The following is a 27,649-nucleotide window of genomic DNA, read 5'->3' as shown; positions in this document are numbered from 1 at the left end:
ATGTATATGTCACATTTCTTTGTCCATTCATTGGTCAAATGCATATATATGCAGTACTGGCATAAAGACAGTCCAGTGGAATAGAATAGAGAGTCCAGAAATAAGCCCACACATACAGTCAACTGATCTTCATCAAGGGTGCCAGGAACATACAATGGGCTACTTTCTTGTTTAAGTTTTATTGCAGGCTTAAGTGGTGGAGGCCAAAGTGAATTTACACTGCTCACTGGCTTCCCATCATAGGCAAAAGAGGAAAGGATTCTGAGGCCAGAAACATGGCCTGAGACTACAGCCTGCATTAAGTTTGAGTCCCTGCTCAGAGGACATTGACCAGGGAGAGATCAGAAGTTCTAATCCATTGCAATACACTAGGTGCCAAATTTCTGAGTTCTGAGCACCTCACCCATAAAATGATGGCAGCATTATATATCCTACTTCTCACAGTTGTTTTAAAAATTAAAGGAGGTGATATACATGTAGGTTCCTAGAAAACTATAAAAATCTTTTTTTAATAAGCAGTTATTGAAATACACAGTTTTAATATTCATTAATAATCTTGATGATCTCAGTATGAGAATACATTATGACTGTCTGCACTCCCACTCAAGCCAAGTGACATTTTGTGTATGTCTTTTTTATTCTTTCCCTGATTTTGAGAGTCTCATGTTCAGGGAATATTGGATTTTTCTTGATTCTCAAGTTGTGTCACTCAGTAGAAGTATGTGACACAGATGAATGACTACACAATCAGTGATTCATTAATGGACATCAAGGTGAATATGTGAAGCAATAATACGATGGAATTTTTATCAAATGAAAAGTGTAGGTTCTTAAATAATTTAGAGGTGGACAGAAGTTTTGAATTATTTGTTAAATCACAAAATTAAAATGTTCAATTCTGGTTTAATGTGCTTTGAGGAACATAAATTCTTTTAAGCTACTAGGACGCGTTTAGTTAAACTAAAACTCTAATTTGCTAATGGCACCCTAATGACCTTTAAGCATTAATGAAAACTGCCTAATTTATGCTTGAGGCTAAGAACTGGTCAGATGAAGTTCTGCCCAGAGTACAGGTATGAAAAGGAGGGTAGATCACTGCAGGGGCAATTGAGCATCTAGCCAGTGCCTCAGGAGGGAAGTTACTGAAAAACCTCTGAGAGGGAAGAAAAGTTGCTCCTACTCCTGGCTCTGCCACCAGCCAGCTGAATGATCTTGGCCCATCCAGGCTTATTCCCTTATCTTGAAACTAGCAGTGGTTCTCAACCAAGAAAAACAAAGACATATTATAGATGGCATGCCTGCATTTTCCAAACAAATTATAAGGCGTTATCATCCTGACAGATAATACAAAACCTCCCAAGAAAATTGTGTCTTTTGCCCTTGTTTTGTTGTTCTTGGTATGATGAGACCCTGAAGCGTGCGCATTTATTCCATGAAAACTGGTGAAAAGCACCGGAACTCCCTAATGCATCCTCCACATTACCATTCTGTGATCCAAGTTAACCACTGGATGTTTGTGTAGAAGGAGACAAAACTGGCCGCAAGCCAGAATTGGTTCTACTTATGAAACCAAAAGCCTGCCCCTCAAAATAGTGAGCTTTTGAAGAGGCAGAACTGTTTTTATTCTTACAGTGAGCAGCCTGCTTATAAAGAAAGAATAACTGACCTCTAGTTGAGAGTCAAAGCTAATATCCACATCAAATGAACCTGCCACAGACAATTACTGTTGCAAAAATTAGAAATGATCGTCATTTTTCCCTTAGAGTATAACCATATATGACAATGAATTTCTTCAAGGTTACCCCCGGTTTTTTTTTTTTTTTTTTTTTAAGATTTACACTTTTCTTTATAAAATGGCTAATGCTATTAAAAAATGAAACAAGATAAAATTCCCATTTTCTAATCTCATTGAGAAAAAGAGAACAAGACCGTATGTTCCAATTATCATAAAAGACAATAGAGATTTTCTTTTCAACTACCCTCTCAGATCTCTGATAGGAGAAGTTATGTCTGGTACAAGTTATTAAGGGAGCATCAGAAGTATTTTGTAGCATGACATAAACAAAAACCCAGCAAGCAGAAGGGAGAAGAAAACTATAACCACAATGGTAATAAAGAAGCCATGTAACATTTTACTAACCTTTCAAAGTGCCGAAGATTCAGGAGTGGCTCTAAGCTATTGAGTCATTTTGCTTGGTAAAATTAGCATCAGAATATTTTCTACCATTTTTAAAGGCAAGAAAAACAGAAACAAAATAATTACTATGAAAACTTGCAACAATAGGAACATTAGAAATATCAAAGGAAAAAGCGTCTGTATTTGGAAGAGCATGACCTGAAAAAAAAAAAAAGTATACTTCTGCCATTTTATATTACATTATTGTAACAAATCTACCTTTTTATCTAGAGGTTAGACTATCCTGAGTAGTAAGTTTTACCTGGCTCTAATTTATATGAATAGCATCATGGAAGGACAAGATTTCTAGAAGAAAACCATTAATCTATTAGCTAATGCTTTCAGGACTGAGAATTTTGTTATATAGACTTGTTGGGAGACAGTCCTCTGTGGATCTTTGTTCTGGACAGTCTCAAAGATATTTGCATAGTGAACACACTTGGAAAAAGACAAAGTGTTGCCCTTTGTAGCAAAGAGCAGGTTTCCTTACAGCCCAAAAGACAGGGATAATATCAACTTCTAGAGCAACAGGCAAGCATGAGTAATACCCAGTTTAACAAAGATAACTCCTCCCTCCAGGCGTAAGGACTGTCCGGCTTACTGCCCTTTATAAAAGATTCTGGCTCTCTAGGCTCAGAGTCTTTCTCCTATAACATAGCCACTTGTGCGTTACAGCTGTCACCTGGTCCTCTTCATGTTGTCCTGTGGGAGAAGGGTCTCAGAGAGATCGCACCAAAATGCTAACACCCTAGCCACTGTTATTGCAGTTCTTTTTTATTTTTTTAAATTCTATTTATTTATTCATGAGAGATAGAGAGAGAGAGCGAGATACAGGCAGAGGGAGAAGCAGGCTCCATGCAGGGAGCCCGACATGGGACTGAATCCTGGTCTCCAGGATCAGGCCCTGGGCTGAAGGTGGCACTAAACCACTGAGCCACCCAGCGCTGCCCTGTTATTGCTGTTGTTAAGGTCTGATCTGGGGCTCTCCTGTTGTCTGTCAGCATCCATGATACCACAGCAGCTAACTTGTGAGCTAGCAAGTAGAGTGTAGATCTCAGACCCTTCACTGTTCTCGACAATATTCACATTGGTAATTACCTTGGAAACATAGTGGTTGGTCTCTGTTTGGGTAGGTAAGGAAAATTTCATGTGTTTAAAATGGATAATTTTTCAGGATGTATAGAATATAGATGAGATACACGTGTATGTATAAAATCTAACTGACCAAACCAATAAGCTCTTACAGATTAAGAAATTCTATTCTATCTGGGTCTGTAGAGTTGATGTAGCTGAGGAACTAACAAAACTCCTTTGAGTCTGAGATATAGTCTGTAATGCTGATTTGGTTAATTATATAAAAAATATTTCCAAGCAGATCAAAAGTTTGCTGGAAAAGATAGGTTAAGTGCCATGTCTCTTCTATATGCAAATCAAATATACTATTTAAAGAGATAATTAAGTGTTCTCAAGGGTCAGTGTGATCAAGTCTGATACATGAATGAGCACTTTAGGTTATATTCCAGGTTGACTATTCATATCAATTAGTCAAGGTCTCTCTCTTCTGATAATGCAGAATCACTATAAATGTCCCTTGGAAGAAAAAAAGGCATCCATGTCTTCTCTGTGGATGGCTTTTTTTCTTCAGACAGATTGCAATTCAACTAATCAGGTTTCTACTTTCTATGTCACTGTCACTTTCTAGTAATTCTGTTTCATTGAAAATACTAACTTTTGCACGTTGGATGGACTTTGTTGTTTACTGATCTTCTCTTTCACACATTTACTGATAATAAAACACCTAGTTTTGCAAGTTGTGTTTTCACTCTCAGTTCAGGATTGCTCCACCTTACTTTCTAAAGACATGGAATTGGCTGTGGTCTCTGTGGTTTTCATCCTTTGGTTCTCAGAGAGCACTGTCTTAGCCATCATTATTGACATCAGCTGGAAACTTATTAGAATTGCAACTTCTAGTACTCTACCCCAAACCTAGTGAATTCAAAATTTTAGAGAAGCCCAGTAGTTTCTGCTCAAATGTGCGCTCCTGGTGAGAGGTGGTTGCCTCTATAAAGTGCCCTATTGGGTAGTTAGAGTGAATTCCAGAGGGGTGTTAAAATTATTGAAAAATATCATTTTGCTTGATGAAAAATAAATTGGCCATTGAACTAGAACTTGAAATATTTTGTTGTGTATAAAATTTGCTGTGAAACTTCATTATTGGAGGAAGCTAGATAAAGGTTGTGTGGCACCTCTCTGTACTATTTTTATAGCTTGCCTTGAGTTTATAATTATTTCAAAATAAAAAGTTGAAAAAAAATTTTTGAAAATGTATAACTTATAAAATGAGAATTTTGCCTTTATATGAAAAGAACAAAATGACATGTAAGTAAGGAAACAATGATGCTCACTAAGCAACCTTGTGTTATATTGAAATCTCTCTTTTATGTTTATTCGTCATACTCATGAGAATTCCGAAGATACAATGTCGGCTTGGGAACTGTGTGACAAACCACATATGATTAAACTGATAATCATCTAATTTAAAAATTACATGGAATATGTGATTCTGTTCACAGAGAGCTTTGCAGTTTGTGGATATCAGAGTTTAATTCATAAATATTGAGGTGAAAGCTTGATAGGTTTTCATTGACATGATTATGCTCCAAAGGATAAGAATGACCGAGTGTCAGAGATTGGCCTTTGTATTCATTAGTTTAGGTCCTCTGAGTATCAGATGCCAAGATAGGATTAGACAAGGAGGAAGTTTTTATTGGTGCAGGACAAAGGGGAGGAAGTAGGAGGAGGCTGAGAGAGATACCAAACAACAATGTAGGTCTAACCCCCATGAAAGGTGAAGGGAAGGAAAGAGGATTGAGAAGTCTCAGACTGTAGGGGTCTAAGTGAGTCTTGGTATCATCCCAAGGGTGAGTCCTAGAGTGGAAGTTGCATTGTAAATGAGTCCCATGTCTGGCAGCAATAGGTGTGCCCTATCAAGCCCTCTGTGCTTAGTCACTGGCTGAGAACAGCCCAGGGCAAGTGTGTCCTCAGCTTGGATGTGGAATGCTGGGCTGTCCATCAACTATGTATCCTGAAGCAAGAGATCTGAATGGTGCATTTTCATGGCTACTGGAGTTTTCAGCCAAGTTGTTTTTGAAAACAAAATGTTAGCTACAAAAACTATATGCTCTCCCTGTTCAAACTACATAGGTATCTACACATACTGATGTCACACTGTAGATCTTCTAAGTCCTCTTTCTCATCCTTGGAAATCTCTGAGATGAATACAAAAAATGTTAAGATATTTTTAAAGTAATTCAGGGCTGAAGTTTTTGAAAATATGGTTCGAGACCAGAATATTGTAATATATCACGTGAAACAATTGATATAATAACTTGCATATATATAATGCATGGATACACCCATTGTAATTCTTATTCTACCGTTCATACAATATGCTGTATGCTGTAGGACACAAAGCCATATCCCAGGTTTGGCAGTACCTTTAAGAGCAAAACTACATATATTTTTCAGAGCTCTATGATGGATCCAGAAGTTCACAGAAAAGTCATTAATGACTTAAAAAGACTTTGGTTTTAGAGAAGTTATAGGTTTGCAGAAAATTTGAGTGGAAAGTACAAAGAATTCACAAATACCACTTATCCTTGCTTCCTCCTTCTGTGGTTTCTCCCATTATTAGTATCTGGCATTAGTGTTGTACATGTGATGAGCCCATATTAGCTAACGCCCATAGTTCACATATCGGTTCACTTCTCTCTGTTGTGCATTCAATGAGTCTTGACAAATGTCTAATGACATGTATCTACCATCATAGTATCATATGGAATAGCTTCACTGCTATTAAAAATCCCCTGTGCTTCACCCACCTTTTTGTCCCTTCTTCTTTCTTTCCCAAAAAACTCCTGGCAACCACTGACTTTTATGATCTCCATTATTTTCATTTTTCCAGAAAATTCTCATGTAGTGGGAATTATATAATGGGTAGCCTTTTTACTGGGAATTATATAATGGGTAGCCTTTTTACATTGGCTTCTTCCACGTAGCAATGTGCATTTAAGGTTCTTTATATCTTGAAAGCTCATTAATTTTTGTCATTGTGTGGACATACCACAGTCTGTTTATCTATTCACCTACTGAAGGACATCTTGGTTGCTTCCAAGTTTTGGCAGTAATGAATAAAACTGCTGTACACATTCACTTGGCAGTTTTTAACTCATTTGGGTAAGTACCATTCAGCCTAAGTGTTTAAACCATTCATATAAATACCAAGGAGTATGTTTGCAGGGTTACATGGTAAGAGTTGTTTAGTTTTGTATGAAACTCAACCTGTCTTCCAAAATGGTTGTATACATATATGGCTTTTTTTCAAGTAGGAGAGCTATCATGTGATCCCTTTTAAAAGCAAAAATAATACCTCTGTGAATTTTACCTGCTATGGTTCTTTCTTGAGCCAGTGGAAGGAAATAACAAAGCAGAGAGGACAAACAGAGATTTTCTCTGCTTGACTCAAGAGACCCCCATAACTTTGTAGTATAAAACAAACCTTTAATCACTAGTGGGACTTTCTGGAAAGGACTTAGTCATTTATGGCTGTTTCCACCTTAACCTACGCTATTAATTAACATCTTTTTGGCAAGTACACTTTGACACTTTGGTCTGAATCAAAGCCTGCATTTGCAAAACTTTGCAAAGGGCATCGTTGGTTGTTTCTAAATATATATTCACTGGAAAAAGCAACAGAAAGTAATGCTGAATTGTAGGAAAGGTATTAATTTTCTTTTTCTAGCTTTTCAGCCAATGAGAATATAGTTTTAAATCCTTTTCGAGCCTCTGAAGAAAATCTCTATGAAGAGAAACAGATGGTCTACCCCACCTAGCACACCTGTTTTACTGGTTACTCTTTGTCAGACAGAGTCTCAGACATAAAAGACTCACACTGATTTACTAAAAATAACTACATAATTATAAGATGCATGTGCCTCTACAGAGTGTGAAAGAGGTGAGGTGTTTTCCATTTTGAAAAAGTACCACTCTCATTAATTTAAAGAAGAATGTTCCTGAAAGTGGGGGGAGATCATCTGCTTTCTTGTTCAAATTATAAAAGCAAAGCATGTTCAGTGTAATGATTTTAAGAATGCTGAAAAATATTAAGAATATGACAAAAACCATGCCAGAGATTTTAGCACCTAGGGATAATCACTATTTATATTTTGAGTAACATACTTTCAGGTGTCTCTCAATATATAGGCTTATAAAATTAGAATAATATTCTATAGCTTCTACTGTAATCTGTTTTTATTTTTTATTTATTTATTTATTTTTTTATGATAGAGAGAGAGAGAGAGAAAGAGAGAGGCAGAGACATAGGCAGAGGGAGAAGCAGGCTCCATGCACCGGGGAGCCCGACATGGGATTTGATCCCGGGTCTCCAGGATTGCGCCCTGGGCCAAAGGCAGGCGCTAAACCGCTGTGCCACCCAGGGATCCCTGTAATATGGTTTTTAAAATCTGCCTTGTGGGGATCCCTGGGTGGCGCAGCAGTTTGGCGCATGCCTTTGGCGCAGGGCGCAATCCTGGAGACCCAGGATCAAATGCCACGTCGGGCTCCCGGTGCATGAAGCCTGCTTCTCCCTCTGCCTGTGTCTCTGCCTCTCTCTCTCTCTCTCTGTATGATTATCATAAATAAATAAAAATTTAAAAAATAAAATAAAATCTGCCTTGTGTTCTGTATATCTTTCCGTGTTAAATACATATGCAATTAAAAATTGTTTTTTTTTAATGCTTGAACGGTATATTAATGTATGACTATAACCTGATTTATTTTATAAACTTCTAAGTATTTGATGTGATAGTCCTATAAAATATTCTTGAGGATTTATTTTATTATCTTCCCAAGATATATTACTGGTAATGTAACTATCAAGTTAAAGCTTATGTAGATTTTTGAGGTGATTGTATTTTGCCAGAGTGCCTTCCAAGAGATTTGTACCTATCTAAATTTTACCAGTATTACAAAAGAGTTGGCATTTTCACTCCAACTCCCCAACCCTGGGCATTTGATAGATATTTTAAAAGTTCTTATTGGTGGAAAAGTATATGTCAATGTTGTATCTCCTTACATTTCTTTAAGTTTGAAGTAAAGGCTATTTTGTCTATTGGCCATTCGTATTAATTTTGTCCTTTACCCATATTTCTATTAAAGAGTATTTTTCTTAATGACTGAAGATGTCTCTATGTATTAGACTAAGCAAAATGAGTTGATGGAATTTCTGAAAGAGCTACTTTTTCTACATTTCTGTTTGGAAGCTTCAAACGTAAAATGTTATCCCTACATGTACAGGCAAACCACCAGAATTCTAAGAGAAAAACACGTTGCTAGGACAAAATGCTTTTAAAAGGCTTTATTTTCTGCACTCAGGAAAGAGTTCAAATGACAGTAGTAAAAAATAATTTCGAATCATCATTATCTAAGCAACTCACCTAATCACTAACAATAAAAAGGCAAATCGAAGAACACAAAACCAACGTAGGTGTGCATCTGCATGCTGACAGCCTATGGTCCCCATGAATTCTTGTCTTGCTCTCTAAAATGGTAGGATGCAGTATCTATACTCTCTGTCTCTTTTACACAAAAGAACCTGAAACTCCAAACGTAAATGAAGAATGTCCTGCTGCCTTTGTGAAAATCGTGTAGCCACCTGTGTCCCCATTTAGACTTTAATTAGGGAGATCACATCACATCATGTCAGGAGAGCAAGCCACCCTAAATGAATGCTTCTCTACTCTTTCCTAAAGAACATGGTAAATACAGACATCTGCTCAGCTAAGTCTCGAGGTTCTGCATTGTGCCAGGGGCTCTAAAGAATGCCATGTGGAGGCAGACGAAAGGTTTTCTTATTCTCTCTGAGCCTCAGAAACCACCCTTCCAGGTTTGCAAATGAGAGTCAAAAAATAGGAGAATAACATATGTGGGATGTATCCCAACCATAGACAATGGATGCAGATTTCTCATGTGGAAACAATGGGTAGAGATTCAGGTTTAAATTCTAGGTCATCAAGAAACAGACCTGCAAGTGAATTTCTTAGCTCATATCTCGAGAGAGGAAGCATCTTACTTAAATCTTGCTCTGTTTCCACCCCTTTCAGTGGAAAGAATGAGCCCTTCACTCAATGGTATGGCTTTGACACAAAACGCATTCAAAGAAAGATCCTTGAAAGGCATAGAAGATCATTCACCTGGTCAAGCCACAAGTAATGCAAGATGAAAAAGAAAGTATGATTTTCTTCTTCCTTAACCCTTTTAGAGAAAAGGATGGGGAAGGGGGGCCCAACATTTATATAAAGTCAGAATAAATGCAATTTGTACGTGTGTACAAAATCCTGTCTTGTTCACATGGTCACTGCTGGTTTTATAAGGATATCATATTTCCTAATTATATTGAAAACTCCTTTTGGGCAGGGATTAACCTCATAAGTTTTTTGTATTCCCTCCTAACATATACAGCAAGTAATTGATTATAGATTGTTTTGCAAAGCTTTGGGCAAATGAGCTAAAAGCATCTACAGTGGCATGACACAGTTTAGTTATAATGGCATTGTGCCTTGAAGAATATATTAGAAACTCCATCAAAGAATTCTACAAGGCAAGGTTTATTTCAAAATAAGTGAATAAACACACATTGAATATTTTTCAGAGTATAGTGAATCTCTGCTAAAAATAGGCCATTACATATTTTGTGTGTATCATGTATGTGTATGTGTGTGCACGTGTGTATGTGTGTGCACGTGTGTATGTGTGCTTTTCGTAGGATGGTAGAAAATCCATTTTAGTCCCAGAGATGATAAATAATCAAGAATATGAACATGACATTTTGTAACAGTTTGATTCCCGGGTACAAATACATGATGAAAAACCTTTATTTTTCCTGCAAAAACAACAAACAAAATGTCCAATTGACTGTCAGGATTTGTTCTTGCATGAAAGGCTGTCATTAGACCTATCTCTAAAGCTAAACTGGAACTTCCAGTTTTGTTAGTCTCCCTTTTTAAGTACAACCCTTTATATTCAGAGGACCCAAGAGTGTCTTATGTTCCTGAAATATACACCCACACGCCCACACTTGCTTTTAGATCACAGGCGATTCTAAGACATTTACTGCCTGCATTTCTTTTTGTGACAGAAGGGTTTTGTCTAAATACTTATATAAACCAGTTATAATCTGAAGTTTTTGTAATGATTTACATTATCATTATACTTTATGGACATTTAACAATGGATAAGGATGCAAAATTCTCCATTAAATACAAAATAATCTTTTTTTTGTTTTGTTTTTAAGACTCCATTCATTCATTCATGAGAGACACAGAAAGAGAGAGGCAGAGACACAGGCAGAGGGAGAAGCCGGCTCCACGCAGGGAGCCTGACGTGGGACTCGATCCCAGGTCTCCAACGCCCTGGGCCGAAGGCAGGCGCTAAACCGCTGAGCCACTGGGGCTGCCCAATACAAAATAATCTTAAAAACATTTAAAGGGGAGGAAGGGTAGAGGAAGGAGAAGCAGACTCCCTGCTGAGCAGGGAGCCTAACATGGGGCTCAGTCCTAGGACCTCGGGATCATGAGCAAAGCAGAAGGCAAATGCCTAGCCAACTGAGCCAGTCAGGTGCCCCAGGATTTCAAGATTTTTTTTTTTTTAAATTTATTTATTTATTTATGATAGGCACACAGTGAGAGAGAGAGAGAGGCAGAGACACAGGCAGAGGGAGAAGCAGGCTCCATGCACCGGGAGCCCGACGTGGGATTCGATCCCGGGTCTCCAGGATCGCGCCCTGGGCCAAAGGCAGGCGCCAAACCGCTGCGCCACCCAGGGATCCCTCAAGATTTTTTTAAAAAATAAAAACCTACAAGACGTACGCACAAAAAAGTAAAGAAACCAATGATTTTTGTGATCTAGTTTTGCCTAAACACTCCATTCTCTGTCAATTAAACAAATAAATTTGGTTTTTCTGTTATCTTAGAATAATTATAATGATATTAATACTTATTAGGCATTTATGTGCCAGGTGCTGTGCTATCCTGATTCCTTAAAACGGCACCATGAAGTAGATATTGCTCTAGCCATTTTACAGATAAACTGTGACTTAAGATTCAGTAACTTGCACAAGGTCTCAGAGCTGCTTGAATGACCTGGCTGAGATGTTAATCTAGCTGCTCTCTTCTTTTACTTTATGCCCTTGGCTCTTATCGTTGCTTCAAAAACTACTAATTGAGTACAGACTGTGTGTCAATCACCCTGCTAGATTCTGAGGATAAAGTAGTCAACTAAAAAATTCCTGATCTTGGTGGGGATCAGCAGGAGGGACAAAAGAAATTATCTTGACAAATGGCTAACACAATCACTTGTGTGAAGTGTGGCAGCATAGGTATATATACTTCCTGGGGGTAGTACAAAATCTCTTTTAAACTTCATCCCACTTGGAAGATGTATTAGTGTGTGAGGGCTGCCAGAACAAAGTACCACAGACTAGGAGGCTCGAACAACAGTTTATTTTCTCGCTGACCTGGAGGTTGGAGGGTCAAGACCAAGGTGTTGGCATGGTTGGTTTCTCCTGAGGTCTCTTTTCTGGGTGATAAGTGTCTGTTGTCTCTCTGGGCCTTCACATGGTCTTCCATGTACATGTGTCTTAATGTGTGTCTTCATTTTCTCTTCTTATAAGGACACCAGTTATATTGGACTAGGGCCCACCATAAAGTCCTCATTTTCATTTATTTTCCTCTTTATAAGCCCTGTCTCCAAATGCGGTCACATTCTGAGATACTGGAAGTTGGGGCTTCAATATGTGAATTTGGGGGGTAGGTAGGGCAAAAGCAAATTACAGGTAGTAACAGGAGCGTTTACAAGATATGAGAGCATTTTCTATCCGATCGATCTTTTAGTTATGGACTATACAGGGTTTTACATAAGTCCTCAATTCCTAGTACCCGGTAAGGTTGGCCTACAAGTGGCATTGGAATATTCTCTCTACCCCCTTTACAGAGGACAGCCACTAGCACAGTATTTATTCTAGAGAGGCGTGTACACCACTGACGGGAAGCTAGCTGGTATTTTTTTTTTTTTTTTTAATGATAGTCACAGAGAGAGAGAGAGAGAGAGGCAGAGACACAGGCAGAGGGAGAAGCAGGCTCCATGCACCGGGAGCCCGATGTGGGATTCGATCCCGGGTCTCCAGGATTGCGCCCTGGGCCAAAGGCAGGCGCCAAACCGCTGCGCCACCCAGGGATCCCCTAGCTGGTATAAATAACATTGAATCACATAGTGAAGTGAAAGTGACTGAATTCCTTTGCAGTTCTGAGGAAGTCATCTGGCAGTCTGAGTTTGTTTGTAATGTTTTTTTTTTTTTTTGTAATGTTTTTAACACTTGTTAATTCCAATTTACTCGTTGTGTCTGTCCGCCCCCCCCCCCCTTTCCTAAACAAACAAGGCCTCAGGCTCAAGACCCTTTGACAAACAACAGCACCCATCCCTAACTAAATACTATTTTTGGTGGGTGATAGTTGTCATAGAATTCATGAGGTCACCTACCATTCCGTTTGTGGCAATTCTGTTTTCCCATTAAATTCATGATTTTTTTTTTTTTTTTTTGTACTCAACATAAAGTATTTGAGTTCCAACAAAGTGACTTGTTTAAAGAAACATTAATGAGCGTGCTCATGATAAGTACATATGGAAAGATCATGAAGGCTGTTTCCAAAGGATCAGAAGTCTTAGAGATGCTGCTCTAACATGTAAGAGAAGCAGAAATATTCTCAGTCTTCAGTATTTGAATTGTCCACGAAGGGATGCTCCTTACAGCAATGGTACTTCTAGATTCAACATGAACCACCACTGTCAGTATTGTGGTCAATGTTCATTTCCAGGGCCCTGCTCCCATCCTCAGAGTGATGGAGACAGTGGACCACAGCTGTCTTCCCCATCTGTTCTCCTGAAAACTGCCACACTCGGGATCTAAACAAATTACTCCCTATGTCAGGGGTTCCACCTCTGGATCCTTTCCCTTTTACTTCATTTCCAGCGTTGATAATAAGTAAGGCCCTCATCTTGGTAAAGGAGCAGCAGATAACGGGAGTTTAGTGTAGGCACGGATAGACAAAGCAACATTTCTGGCTTGGATCCGAAAAATTCCAGGAAATCCAGCCTCTATTTGATTTATCGTTCTTTTTCAAGCTTGCCCTATCTCTTCACCACACCTTTGTTTTACAATTTATGGTTTCATTCCTCGCTTCTCTACTGGATTTCTGATTTAACAGTAATTTTAGGACTCTGCTCAAAAAGGAGCTTGATACATGTTTGGTTTGAGACCTTCTAGCTTTGTAAAATGTTTTATCTGCAAGAGTAAGATATTTTCCCTGATTGAGGCTGGTTAAATCTTATTTCTCTGATGGTTTTAGAATTATTAATCCATGGGAGAAATGTATTTTAAACAAACAGAACAGTTTACGAAAAGCATTTCTGGTAAAGTACTACTTTTTAAAAAGTACTGTATGTATGTGTGTGTGTGTGTGTGTGTATGATACATAAAAATTGATTCATATATAATTAGAAAACTATGCCATAATGTTATTAATGGTTCTTTAGCTGAAGGGATTATAAGAGTTTTTAATTTTGTTCTTTATACTTTTCTACATATTCTCAGTTTTCTATGTTGAATTTTTATTTTGTTTAAAATTATCAGGATATTATTAAGTTTAAAACAGACCTCATGTGAGAAAACAAACAAACAGTTCTATTCAAATGTTTCCAAGATGAGGCATCTACCATCTTAAAGGTAATGGCCACAGCTGGCCAGGGCTCTTGAAGAAACTTCTTTTGCCCTCTGCTGAGAAAGGGATGGAAATGCTATCGCTAGTGCTGAACCATTTTCTACCAAGAGACACAGTCTTAGGTGAGATACAGGGTCAATAAGACAAAACAAATTTGGCTCTTTCTTAGCACTAGGTTAGGTGAAATCTTTCTTTTTTTCCTCAAAGATGAAAAAAATAGTCATAGATCTCTCTAATGGCAGGATTTGTGAAGCTGAAAGAGCAAATGAAAAGAAGCAGGCACCAATATAGAATATCAATAACCAGATACATTATTTTATTTCCCTATGGGCCATTTATTTTGCCCTCCCCTATCATAACACTTTTCCATGGCAACGGTCTCAATCTTGTGAACCCCTATCATCCAACAGATCCAACATGGTTCCAAAGTGTATCTAATTTTTCATGGGAGAAGAAAGAGAGCCTCATGCAGATGCAAATCAGAATGAGGAGTGATTTTACTTGGATAAAATTGTTTCTGGTTGCTTCTGATACCCCCTTTCCCACTTTGAGAATTACTGCTCTATAATATTTTGTTGCCTTTTATTGGATATGTATTAGATCAAACCACCTATGAAAAAAGCTTTGCTATATTCTGCTAAACATTGTTAGCATTCTCCCTTTGCCGTTCCTTACTGTGCCCTTTCTGTTGTCTCTCCAAAACCCACGTGCTGCAGGGAAAGGTGACTTCATCTCCAGCCTCAGAGCGAGGCCTGGTTGGTTTAAAGGTCATCTCAAACCCTTGCCAACAGTCACTGATTTAGAAATAGGGCCTAGGCAAGTCAGCTATGGCATTCCCCCAGCGATGGGATTGTTCAGGATTGAGCAGTGGCCAAGATGAGCCAAAGGACTTTAGCTGATTGCAAAGAGATTTCCTTACTGATAGGAGAAAACCCCCAGAAGAGATAAGTTCTTTCTCTGAAAGCCACTTTGTGTTGTTGTGAAGTACCAGATGGTTTCAGGCTCTCCACAGTGAAGGAAGCAGACATGAAAATGAAACAATTCGAATTGAAGAGCTCAAATGAGGAACTCTCAGGCACTACACCAACTCTGACATCCCTCCTGCTCCTAAAGCACCACTTGCAACCCTACCCTTACCCTGTACCCAGTTGGGCTAAAGTTCTCTATTTCTTGCAGCTGAAAGCATACAATACTGATAAAATGTATGTAATATTGAAGAATTCCTCAAAGTATAGCTTTATGATTGTAGAATGAAGTGAGTTTCAATTTATAGATTTGAATGAATAGGGCAAGAAAAATTGCTTTAGTCTTTATCGATTTAAGTTAATCCCCTTAAATAGCATCTTAAATATTAATCTAAAAGTTTCCATTAAATACAGCATAATAATATGGTTCGTTATAAGAGATGAGAGCTTTTAGCAATCACATAATGCCAATGATCGTGAAGCTAATCTCAATAATAGGATTTGTGCTCAAACTGTTTTACCTGTAATATCCTTGAGATATAATCTTACAGTATCGGTGCTGATAAGTGATTAAGATGCATTTCTTTGTGAATAATTCATGTATCAGATCATAAAATTGAAGAATTACATTGAAGAGGGATTTCAATAACTATCGTATCACAAAAATAATTCTTGTTTTTTTAAAAGTGATGCCTTTTCTGATCATCCTTTAAGTTTATTGAAAAAATTTTATTTTTTTAAAGGTTTTGTTTATCTATTCATGAGAGACACATAGAGAGAGGCATAGACACAGGCAGAGGGAGAAGCAGGCTCCCTGCTTCCTGCGGGGAGCCTGATGAGGGACTTGATCCTGGTATCATGAGCTGAGCCGAAGGCAGACCCTCAACCACTGAGCCACTCAGGCATCCTGAAATACTTTAAAATGACAAATTAAAACTAGAAAAATAAAAGCAGGTTAACTTAAAAAAAAAAAAAAACAGACTCACCTTTCCCCTCTTTGGTGAAATCATTTCATATTTTGCTCACACAAGTGTCTAAGAAATCAGTACCTTTAAGCAGATGGGAAGGAGAGTGATTTAAATAAAAAAGATAGAAAAGAAAAAAACCCAGATGCCAGACCATCTATCTACAGGATTCTTTTCTAGAGGAAATGTAATTACAATGAAAGTCTATGTGTTCGAAGATTGATTAGGTGCCAAAATAGTTGTGGAAATGCTGTGCTCCATTTCAATAGGAAATCTTCTGCCCTTCAGAGATGCTTATTTTGAGGTTTCCATTTCTTTTCTTCATTAAACTCAGCAGTATCTATGTTGCCAACTATAGATGCACAGGCACTTTGGCATCCATCCTCCATTATTTACTTATATTTAATTTGCTAGGTTTGTACATTCCTACACATCATAATAGCATGTAGCCAAGCCACAAAGAAAATAAAGTATTCAGGCTAGCTGAATATTTAAATTGATTTCTAGATTTAAATTGATTTCTATTTTGCTGATGTGAGAAAGTAGGGAAAAGAAATAATGATGCTGAGAGAGAAAGCTCTTAAATTAAGGGGAAATGTATTAAATTAACTCTATTTTTTTTTGTTTGTTTGTGTGTGGAGGTTTATGTTTGAGATTTTAAAATGGAAAGCCGTATCCGATGAGTTCCAAGCAGCTAGCATGAGCCTATTTGGGGGTTCTGTTTCCAAAAATCTAAAAACGTTGTAATACAGATACAGTTTCTTTTGGGGGTAGAACCTGTAAACTATCTCAATAAGTGAAATTTTAACCAATGTGAATAACCTATCTGGATATGTTATTATCTTTGGATAGAGCCAATGTTGATCTGAGAGGAGTGGGAGACAAAATTGTATAGAATGATTTTGTCTTATTACCAGTATCAGATTGAAGTATGCTGTTTCTAAATGGATTTGAAGTTAATGAATCCGAGGAGCTGCTATGAGGTTCTACTTGTTCATATCAAAATGATAACATTAGGCACCCATACTCTTGAGAATTGGGCTGGGTCGAGAGAAAGCTAATTGACCTAAGCAGAAATGCTTTAGGGAATGGAAAAGGAGGAAAGAAACCCCACCATGTGTGTAAGATGAGCACTCCCTAGGCTCTAGTCTCAGAAGTGGTTAACTATTTAGATAGAATGATAATTGGGTCCAATGCAATGATTTATTATACCAGTTAACGCTTTTTAAATGGAAGGAAAGTAGAATATCTGATCACTTTTCCTAAAACTTAAAAGCTTTCTTTAATTAAAAAATAAATCACCAGTGGGTTTAACGGAACCTAGATATATGATAAATTTATTCAAGCCCTCTGATGAAGTTCAGTGGAAAATTTTCCAAGATAGACAGTGATGTGTATTTGGATATTTGAAATTTAAAGAAACCCCTGGGAATCTGATGGTGCCTATACTTCTATTTTGGTCCAATTACAAAATAGGAGAAAGTCCTTGAAAACTTTTGATATCTACATTTAAAACATTGAAATTTAAGAGTTTGACAAAGGTAGAAAGTCGCTGGCCAAATCTAAAGAAAATCACATAGTGTTTTGTTTTGATGAAATGAATATTCCAAGAAAATGTTTAATATTTTTATATTTTTATAATAGAGGATATCAGTCAAATATATCATGTGAGGCTAGGTTTAGAATCCATCTACTGGCTAAAATCCATCATAGTTTTGTCCATTTGTGCAACAAATATTTATTGAATGCCTATTGTGTGCCAAGTACCATTCTAGACACTGGGGATAGGGAGTTGAACAAACAAGATCCTTGTTTCATGGAGATTAATAGATTGAACTTCAACTGCACTTGTGCTATTAACATAACGAGTTGTTAATTTAAGCAAATTTAGGACACAATGTACCAAATGGTGTTAAAATTCCCAAGAAGAAAATAATAATGAACAAATAATACAATGGAGTAGATATCACTTTGGGGTATTCCTATTCCTTGATGGAGATCACAGAAACTGGTTTGTTAGTAAACATTGGATGGTGAGCAGAACTGTAACATCCCTTATCTTGCTGTGATGCAAATGTTCTCTAAGTAAGAATCACTAGAAATGGCTGATGAATACATACTTTTGCAAACATATTTCGAAGATACTTCTCATTGCATCTCTGAGCATTGGTTTAAATTCTGCAAAAATCTAAATTTTAAGACTATTTCTTTCTTTGTTATTGTAAGTATCTTTCTCACTCCCTAATGAAGCAATTCTCTTGGTTTATCAGATTTCTGTGGCACTACCAGTGAGAATACCAATGAAACATACAGGTTTCATATTTTACTTCTCTTTTTTCCTTTTCTTTCCTTCAATTTTTCCTCTGTCTCTTCTTGATCCTTGCACGATAATCATACTTTTCAAGGTTAATTCACTCCCTCTTGTCCCTGACATCCCTGTAAAATTATCTGCTCAGAGAACATCTTAACCTTCATGTTTTCCCCAAAGTATCACCATAAATCTTTCTTTTCTTCTCTAGTCCAAAAAAATCACTTCTCGTTTTGTTAGAAAGTTTCTGAAATCAGATAGACTGTGAAGTGTTTCCTAATGCATCAAAGAACGGATGGTATGATCTGAGCAAGGCAGTCTCGTAGCTACATTTTTTAACTTGCACCAATTCATTTGAATTCACCTGTGTCTTCTACACCTATAGAACTTAGATCTCTATTACTATCCCTCACTGGGGCAGATAATTCTAATATCATTGTAAATTTGGCTTCATTTATTTAATAAGAATTTCTTGAGCCTCTGCTACAAATTTACTCAAACAGTCTTCCAGGCACAAGGAGTATAGTAATCAACAAAATAGACATGTTCTCTAACTTACTGGAATTTGCTATTCTTGATTTTGGGGAGATTACATATTTCTGGCTAGTGTTAGGATAATCTAGTCAATGTTGATGTTGCAGATTTTGAGCTAAACGTTAAAAAAAATCACTACTTCTTATCTTGTAATGAACTCCTATCTGGAACATTAGTCATTTTATGATCAAAGAGCAATTCACATTTGTAATAATTTATAGGGTACACTAACATTCTGTTACCATGCTCACCACTCGACAAACCTAAGAGTGCCTCACAGCTAAGTATCCAACCATTTAACTGCAGTAATTGGAATAGTTAAGTCAGCTTTCCTGAGAACTTCATTCATCATATTGAAATAACGACTTCAGTATGTAATTGGGAAAATAGATTTAATCTCCAAACCCTGGAGTGCTATGTGAAACTAGGACATTCCTTCCCCCTAGATATTCTTTCTCCCTTTCACTACTGTGAATAGTCAAGTAAATCTGTCTGAAGAATATAAGTGATGAGTTACCAAATGACCCTGTAGCTGGAGAGAATGGCTGACATTGATGGGGTTTAGGTGGAGTCAAGGCTGAAGATGTAGTCCAAACCAAATTTCTTTGAAGTATTGTTTTCTCTTTTAAAGTCATGCAAAAACGTCTATTGTGGGACACCCTGGTGGCTCAATGGTTGAGGTCTGCCTTCTGCTCAGCTCAGTGCGTGATCTTCGTGATCCCAGGGATTCCAGGATTGAGTCTCACATCAGGATCCCCATGGGAAGCCTGCTCTTCTCCCTCTGCTTGTGTCTCTGCCTCTCTCTCTCTGGGTCTCTCGTGAATAAATAAATACAATCTTTAAAAAAAACCTCAATACATCTATTGTATCCATAAAGCTTCATGTTTTAGTTCTTTTTTAAAAAGATTTTATTTATTCGAGAGAGAGAGATTGAGAGAGGGGCAGAGACGCAGGCAGAGGGAGAAGCAGGCTCCATGCAGGGAGCCGGACATGGGACTCGATCCAGGGACTCCAGGATCACGCCCTGGGCCGAAGGCAGGTGCTAAACCGCTGAGCCACCCAGGGATCCCTAGGTTTTAATTTCTTTCCGTCAACTAACATAGGGCAGGAGTTTCTACTCTAGTTTCCTAGCCCAGCCCCATAGGCTCAGGTCATGTGTGGAACCCAGTTTGAAATCACTAGCTTAACACAAGCTGTGAGAAGACCTTGCCTCTCACTACCATCCAGTTGTTCCAGTTATCCAACTTTACTTTTTCTGATGTGTTAAAAAGTAATGAAATCCCTGCTTTTCGGTCCACAGTGTTGTTGGGAAGATTGGAAGACTTGATTAGATATTATTATTTAAAAAATTTTTATTAGTAGTATTAAATACTTGGTTTAACAACCTGTACTTGGGTCTGGGCCAAGGTACAAATATAAAATGGTTCCATTTTTCTCTAGTTACTGCTTCTAACTAGCTTCCATTGAGTCTCTTTTTCCCATCCCTTAATGACAACTTGATCAGAAGTTTCTGATCACTCCCAGGTTATTAAAATAACAGTTCAGTTCAATTTATCTGTTTGAAATCTCATCTCATATCTGTTTGAAATCTCATTTCTTCCCATTTTCCCTGTTCAGCCAAGTTTCTACCCAGGGGATTTGAGTGGGGAAAGAAATGGGATCCATTTTTTTCATCCTCTCTCCTCCCTTTCTTTTGACACCCTTACTCCTCCAGAGAATTGGGATCCAAGATGGAGACTGGCTGTAAATATTCCTGACTTAGCAGATGCATCTGTGCTCCTGTCTGGTCTGTTGCCCTTTCTCTGTTCAAGATCTGTCAGTCTCTGATGCTTTGAGAGTGGCTCTCAGCTAAATGCTGTTTCTCCTGGGACATATATTTGAATCATATCTAGGGATAATGTTGGTGGGGGTAGCATGGGGGGCTTCCCAACGGAATGCATGGTGTTCTAAAAGACCTGCCTAACTCAGTCGTGTTTGATTTTTCCTCCTCAATTGCTTCTGGAAGCAGATCAGTTCCCATCTTGAAGTCTACCACATAGCTTCTCAAGGCTGTGGCCTCCTCACCTGGTGACCTGCCTTCTTGGACATCAGAATGGCTCAATGGAAGTGATCTATCCCCATATTCTTTTCATTCATGAGAATCTCAAACATTTTTGTCACAACAAAATATGATGCAGGCTGCTAATCTCTCTCTCATACACACACACATACTTACAGCCTTTTTTTTTCTCTCTCTTTACTTAAGTATCTACAGTGGACTGCTGATGAGCAAACCTCATCACCTCTGTGAGAGATTCCTGTTGACTCACTCCTTTTTACTTGGCCTGGGCTGAGGAGAGAGAGCCTTTTGACCCTCTACAATGGTAAGGCTGTCAGGCTTATCACTAACCAGTCCTCGGCCTGTCATGTTTGAACATAGTGGTAGGTGGCTGCTCAGCTGATGGTCATGCTGAACCACTGTGGTTATCTCCTCAAAACCCAGGAGAAGCATCCAGGCCTTAATTATCTTGGGTGCTCTTCAGAATGAAGGAGACATGATACTGCTTTATCATCCTTTGAGTCATGGGTGACAACTCCAAGGCAACAAAGCCCCCATTCAACATCCTGTTACCTGTTACACTTGATAGAATCTGCCTGGAAATGTACATATTTTTGCAAATGAAAAGTTTTATGTTGGCAGCAAAAACACACACAATCATTTAGGAAGGACAGTTTAGTGATTTATGCAACTGCCAAGGGATATCAGCTTTGTTATACCACTTGTAAAATGATATGACTAAGCACGCTAGCTTCTGGCTGTCGGGGATGCTTGTGTTATCACTCAGAGATGTGGGTGAGGAGTGGAGGGAGCCTTCTGTCTTCTCTGAATCCAGGCCATATGTTTAGAGCCTTTCTTGGAATTCAATTGGTTGGGGGCAAGGGGAGTGATGAGTAATTATTGTCTGTTGTTATAATTTCTGGTTGTTAATGGTGGCTGTAACACAGAAAGGCAGGAGATAGTTTCATACCCTTCAGGTGTACTTGCAGTATCATCATTAACCAGAACCCTTGTGCCAGAGATGTCTTATAGTATAAAAGACTGTGTTACTGTTTGGTGGGGTCAGACTTCTGTGGGCCCAAACACCCAGAAGCCTGGGAAATTTCTCTTCCAGACAGCTGAGTAGGCTGGTACCACTTCTTCCTCCACCATGGGCTTCAGTGCTTCAAAAGGAAGCTTTTTAGAGGGGGAAGAAATTGACACACATGAGACATTGCATAAGAGGTGAATCAAAGTTCTGAGGTGTCATATGTTGTCTAAATGACGCAGTGTTACAGTGGTAGGGCTTTCATTCTCAGCACATACCATCCGTTCTTTTACCCCTAAAATGAAGCCCTCTCAGCGTCTGGGTGGCTCAGTCAGCTAAGTGTCCGAATCTTGATCTCAGGTCAGGTCTTGATCTCAGGGTTGTGAGTCTGGGCCCTGTGTTGGGCTCCATGCTGGGCATGCAGTCTACTTAAAAAATAAATAAAATGAAGTCCTTTTATTTAAAAAAAAATTTTTTTTAAGATTTTATTTATTTATCCATGAGAGACACAGAGAGAGGGGCAGAAACACAGGCAGAGGGAGAAGCAGGCTCCATGCAGGGAGCCTGACGTGGGACTTGATCCTGGGTCCCCAGGATCATGCCCTGAGCCGAAGGCGGCGCTAAACTGCTGAGCCACCCTGGCTGCCCCAAAATGAAGTCATTTTAAAAGTCGGCTGCCTGTAGTATGCAGGAACTCTACCAGTGGCCTCGTCCTTCCAAAGCAAACCTGAGCAGCACTTTGAATTGGCCTACAGCCCATTAGCACAGTTGCAGAAGTATCTTTAGCTCTGTCTGTTCTCTACAGAGGAGGAGGTGTTCTCCCACTCTCTGCTCTGTACCTTGCCTCAGGGAGAGAGCAACTGTGCCCCATACTGTGACTGGGTGCTTCAAAGCCCATTCCAGCCTAAAGTGAACCCCATGAGGCTTACTCCACAGAGGAGGGAGAGCAAGAAATGTTGCTTATCTTCAGATTCTTAAATTTGACCACAAACTCCTCTTGCCAGGCAGAAATTCAATCTCACTCACCCTGAGGTTCCCCATTGCACACACAAAATGTACAAAGCTGTCTGGGTTTGTACATCGAAAAAATGTCTGGGGAGGATTTTCGAGATTTGGCCCTTCCTGGTCACTGATAAGTTAGCCATTATCCAAGCCTCCAGAGTCTTCTTGATCTCTAGTGAGTTTGCTGATTCTGTGTCAAATTATGGGCATGAGAACATGTGCTGAGGATCATAAATGAGGGCCTACAGTCTCCCTGCCCTGGGGATCTCACAGCACTAGTTCCTGTTTCTGCCCTTCCTGAAGGTTCTGCCGGGAAGTAGAATGTGGGTCCCCAAGATCATTGCCTTTCAGTCTTCTTCCCACTTGGAGGTAATCTCTTCTTTCCTGACTCCTGTCCTTTCTCTGCTCTTCTGGGATGCCTATTAGAATCACCTTCCTCAATTTAGGCCAGAGGTAGCCAGAGTGTGGTTGGAAGAAGTTTTGATTGCCTAGGGGAGTGTTGTTGCTGTGTTTTTTTTTTTGTTTTTTTGTTTTGTTTTTTGGCGTAAATTAGTAATCAGCATTTTTTTAAAGTATTTTATTTATTTGAGATAGAGAACAAGTGGTGGGGAGGGGCAAAGAAAGAGGGAGAGAGAGAGAGAGAGTGAGAGAGAGAGAGAAAGAGAGATAAGCAGAATCCCTGGTGAGCAGGGAGCCTGATGTGGGGCTTGATCCCAGAACCCTGAGATCATGACCTGAGTCAAAGGCAGATGCTTAATGGATTGAGCCACCCAGGGGCCCCAGTAACCAGCATTTAAAAATCACATGAGTGGAGGAGGTCAAGATGGTGGTGGCGGAGGAGACCTTAGTTTTGTCTGGTCCCAGGAATTTAGCTAGATGGCTATTAAGTCATTCTAAACACCAGTGAACTCAATCCAGAGAGCTAAGGAAAGAATAGCTGCAACTCTACAAATAGAAAAGCTACCACTTTCTGCAAGTTAAGAGGCAATCTAGGGGAAAATAGATCTGGGCAGGAGGGAGCAGGGAGCCTCTGGCAGCTGGCTACGGGAAAGTGATAGAGTTGTGGAGTGCAAAATCAGAACTTTTAGAAGTCTGCTCCAGTGAGGGATGTCCCTGCCTGAAAGGAGCTGAGGCAGCAAATCGGGGTAGAATCCCTGGTGGGACAGTGTGGCCTCAGGATTCCCAGAGTCACAGGAAGAATGGGAGTGTTGAGGGCAGCAGAGTTTCCAGGCATTGGAGCAGGGAACCTGGCTGCAAATCAGAGAGCCCAGGAGGGGGCTCTCAGCTTGAGGGTGCCATAAACTGTGAACCAGGCACAGTCTGCACAACCACTCTCCAAGCAGGGGCCCAGCCAGCAGTAGAACCAGGGAGACCCCTCCCCCTTTCTCCTCCAGGAGGAACGGTATGCACATGGGAAACATGGGAGTCTGCAGGGTTTGGGGACTCAAAAGGGGGTTGTGGGCCTGTGTTAGAAACGCTGAGTCACAGGCTGGGGGAATGTGCAGTGCAGATGGAGACCAGGGAGACCGGAAACCTTGGCTGCTTTTCCCTGAGGGCCCATTGAGGAGTGTTCTCCCCCCCCCCCCCCCCCCCCCCACCTTCCTGGGGACTCTTCCCTGCAGATTGGGAGGGATTGGGAGGACACCATTCTCACTCTCATCCTCTAAAGCACAGAAAGCGTTCAGGGAACAAAAGCCATCTAGGGCAATCCTGAGGTGATTAGCCTGGCCACCTGGCAAGGGCGGTACAATTCTGCCTGCTGGGGGCAAAGACACCTGAGAAACACAACAGGCGTCTCCCCCAGAAGATTGGCAAGAACAACCAGCCAAGATCAAGTTTACTGATGGTAGGCTCATAGGGAACTGCAGAATCCAGCACTAGGGGAATATAGCCTGATTCTTTAGTCTTTCAATTTTAATTTTTTTCTCTTTCCTGTTTTCAATGAATTTATCAACCCCTTAAAAAAATCTTCTATCCTTTCATTGTACTTAATTTTATTTTGTGTGTGGTTTTATACACATATATATATATATATATATAAAACTTTCCTTACAATTTTGTGATACAGTGTCTTCTGACAAACAGACCAAAATATACGCAGAATCTTCTCTATGGCTCTGTTCTCTTCACCTGTCTGATCATATTCTTTTTTTTTTTTTTTTTGTTAAAGTCATTTTAAATTTTCATCTTTACAGTTACATTCTATCCATTCAATGTATTTAATTTTATTTTTGTATATGTATATGTATATACACACACACACACACACACACACACATATATATATAAAAGTTTTTCTTTCTTTACAACTTTGAGATGTAGTTTCTTCTAACCAACCAAAATACACTCAGGATATAGTCTGTTGCTCTGTTCTGTTCACCTATTTATATTCCCCCCCTTTTTTTTTTAATTTTTAAAAAATATTTATTTATGATAGTCACAGAGAGAGAGAGAGAGAGGCAGAGACACAGGCAGAGGGAGAAGCAGGCTCCATGCACCGGGAGCCCGATGTGGGATTCGATCCCGGGTCTCCAGGATCGCGCCCTGGGCCAAAGGCAGGTGCCAAACCGCTGCGCCACCCAGGGACCCCTATTCCCTTTTTTTTTTTTGTCTTTTAATTTTTCATTTTTATGGTTACATCCTATCCTTTCATTGTATTTAATTTTATTTTTGTACACAAAGAGGTTTTTCTTTCTTTTTTTCTTTTTAAAGATTGTATTTATTTATTCATGAGAGACACAGAGAGAGAGGCAGAGACATTGGCAGAGAGAGAAGCAGGCTCCATGCAGGAAGCCCAATGTGGGACTTGATCCCAGGACTCCAGGATCATGCCCTGGGCCGAAGGCAGATGCTCAACCACTGAGCCACCCAGGTGTCCCAAAGTATTTCTTTCTTTACAATTTTGGGATCTATTTTTCTAACCAACAGACAAAAATACTCATAGGATTCAGTGTATTGCTCTGTTCTGTCTCCTCTTGTCTGATTATATTTTCTCTTTTCTTAATTTTTTTCTTCGGTTTTGGGTCTCTTCTAATTTGTTTAGTGTATATTTCTCTGGGGTTGTTGCTATTTTAGTATTTTGTTCTCTTGTCATCTGTTCTTCTCAGGACAGAAGGACAAGATGGAATAACTCACCACACACACACACACACACAAAAAAAAAAAAAAAGAAAAAAAAAAAACAACAGAAAAAGAGGCAGTACTGACTGCCAGAGACCTAATCAGTATGGACATAAGTAAGATGTGGAATTAGAGTTCAGAATGATGATTAGAAAAGATACTAGCTGGCTTGAAAAAAGCATGAGGTACTAGAGAATCCCTTTCTGGAGAAATAAAAGAACTCTAATCAAATTGACATTAAAAAAGGCTATTAATGAGATGCAATAAAAAATGGAAGCTCTAACTGCTGGGAGAAATGAGGCAGAAGAGAAAATTAGTATCTAGAAGACAAAATGATGGAGAATAAAGAAGCTAAGAAAAACAGATGAACAACTACTGGATCACCAGGGGGAGAATTCAAGAATATTAGAATAATAGGGATCCCAGAATAAGAAGAAAGAGAAAGGAGGGCAGAAGGTATACTGGAGCAAATTATAGTCGAGAACTATCTGGGGAAGGAATCAGGCATCCAAGTCCAGGAGGCACCAAGAACTCCCTTCAAAATCAACAAAAATAGGTCCACACCTTGACATGTAATAGGGAAGCTTGCAAATCTCAGAGACAAAGAGAAAATCATGAAAGCAGCTCGGGGATAAGAGGTCTGTAACTTGCAAGGATAGAAACATTAGATTGGCAGCAAACCTACCCACAGAGATGGGCAGAGAGAACTGGCATGATATATGTAGGGTGCTAAATGAGAAAAATATGCAGCCAAGAATACTTTATCCAGCTAGGATGTCATTAAAAATACAAGGAGAGATAAAAAGCTTCCAGGACAAACAAACTAAAAGAATTTCTGGTCACTAAACCAGCCCTGCAAGAAATATTAAAAGGGATCCTTTATGTGAAGAGAAAACCCAAAAATAACATAGACCAGAAAGAAACAGAGACAATATACAGAAACAGTGACTTTATAGGTTATACAAAGGCACTAAATTCGTATCTTTCGATAATTACTCCGAATATAAATGGGCTAAATGCCCCAATCAAAAGACACAGGGTATCAAATTGGATAAAAAAGTAAGATCCATGGATATGCTGCCTGGAAGAGACTCATTTCAGACCCAAAGACACCTCCAGATTAAACTGAGGGAGTGGAAAACCATTTATCATGCTAATAGATGTCAAAAGAAAGCTGAAGTGATAATCCTTATATCAGACAAATTAGATTTTTTTCAGATCCCTCCCCCCCCGACAAATTAGATTTTAAATCAAAGACTATAAGAGATGAGGACCAGATGGACTTCAAAGATACATTCAGAGAATTTCATAGTAAAGCAACAGAATACACATTCTCCTCCAGTGCACATGGAATATTCTCCAGAATAGATCACATACTGCACCACAAATCAGGTCTCAACCAGTACCAAAAGATGTGATTACCACAGTGCTTTGAAACTTAAACTTGGTCACAAGAGGAAATTGGGAAAGAACTCAAATACATAGAGGCTAAAGAGCATCCTACTAAAGAATGAATGGATCACCCAGAAAATTAAAGAAGAATTTTAAAAATTCATGGTAACAAATGAAAATGAAAACATAACTATTCAAAACCTTTAGGATACAGCAAAGGCAGTCCTAAGAGGGAAATATATAGCAATACAAGCCTTTTTCAAGAAACAAGAAAGGCCTCAAATACACAAT

At 39.0% G+C, this 27,649-nt stretch overlaps 1 protein-coding gene across 3 annotated transcripts in view; it reads left to right on the top strand.

Annotated features, from left to right (window-relative positions):
• CEP120 (centrosomal protein 120) overlaps positions 1–27,649 on the top strand; it is a 121,476-nt gene that overhangs the window by 19,866 nt on the left and 73,961 nt on the right. Inside the window, exon 1 of one of the 3 annotated variants that reach the window (XM_038551975.1) lies at positions 21,025–21,142. The exons of the other annotated variants lie outside the window; for them this stretch is intronic. The gene's annotated coding sequence lies outside the window, so the exon portion shown is untranslated. Of the gene's footprint in view, positions 1–21,024; positions 21,143–27,649 lie in introns of those variants that run through there. 3 annotated transcript variants of the gene reach the window in all.

Source organism: Canis lupus, chromosome 11 (assembly GCF_011100685.1).
Source record: "Canis lupus familiaris isolate Mischka breed German Shepherd chromosome 11, alternate assembly UU_Cfam_GSD_1.0, whole genome shotgun sequence".
Taxonomy (NCBI): domain Eukaryota; kingdom Metazoa; phylum Chordata; class Mammalia; order Carnivora; family Canidae; genus Canis; species Canis lupus.
This window is presented reverse-complemented; position numbering and strand designations above follow the sequence as displayed.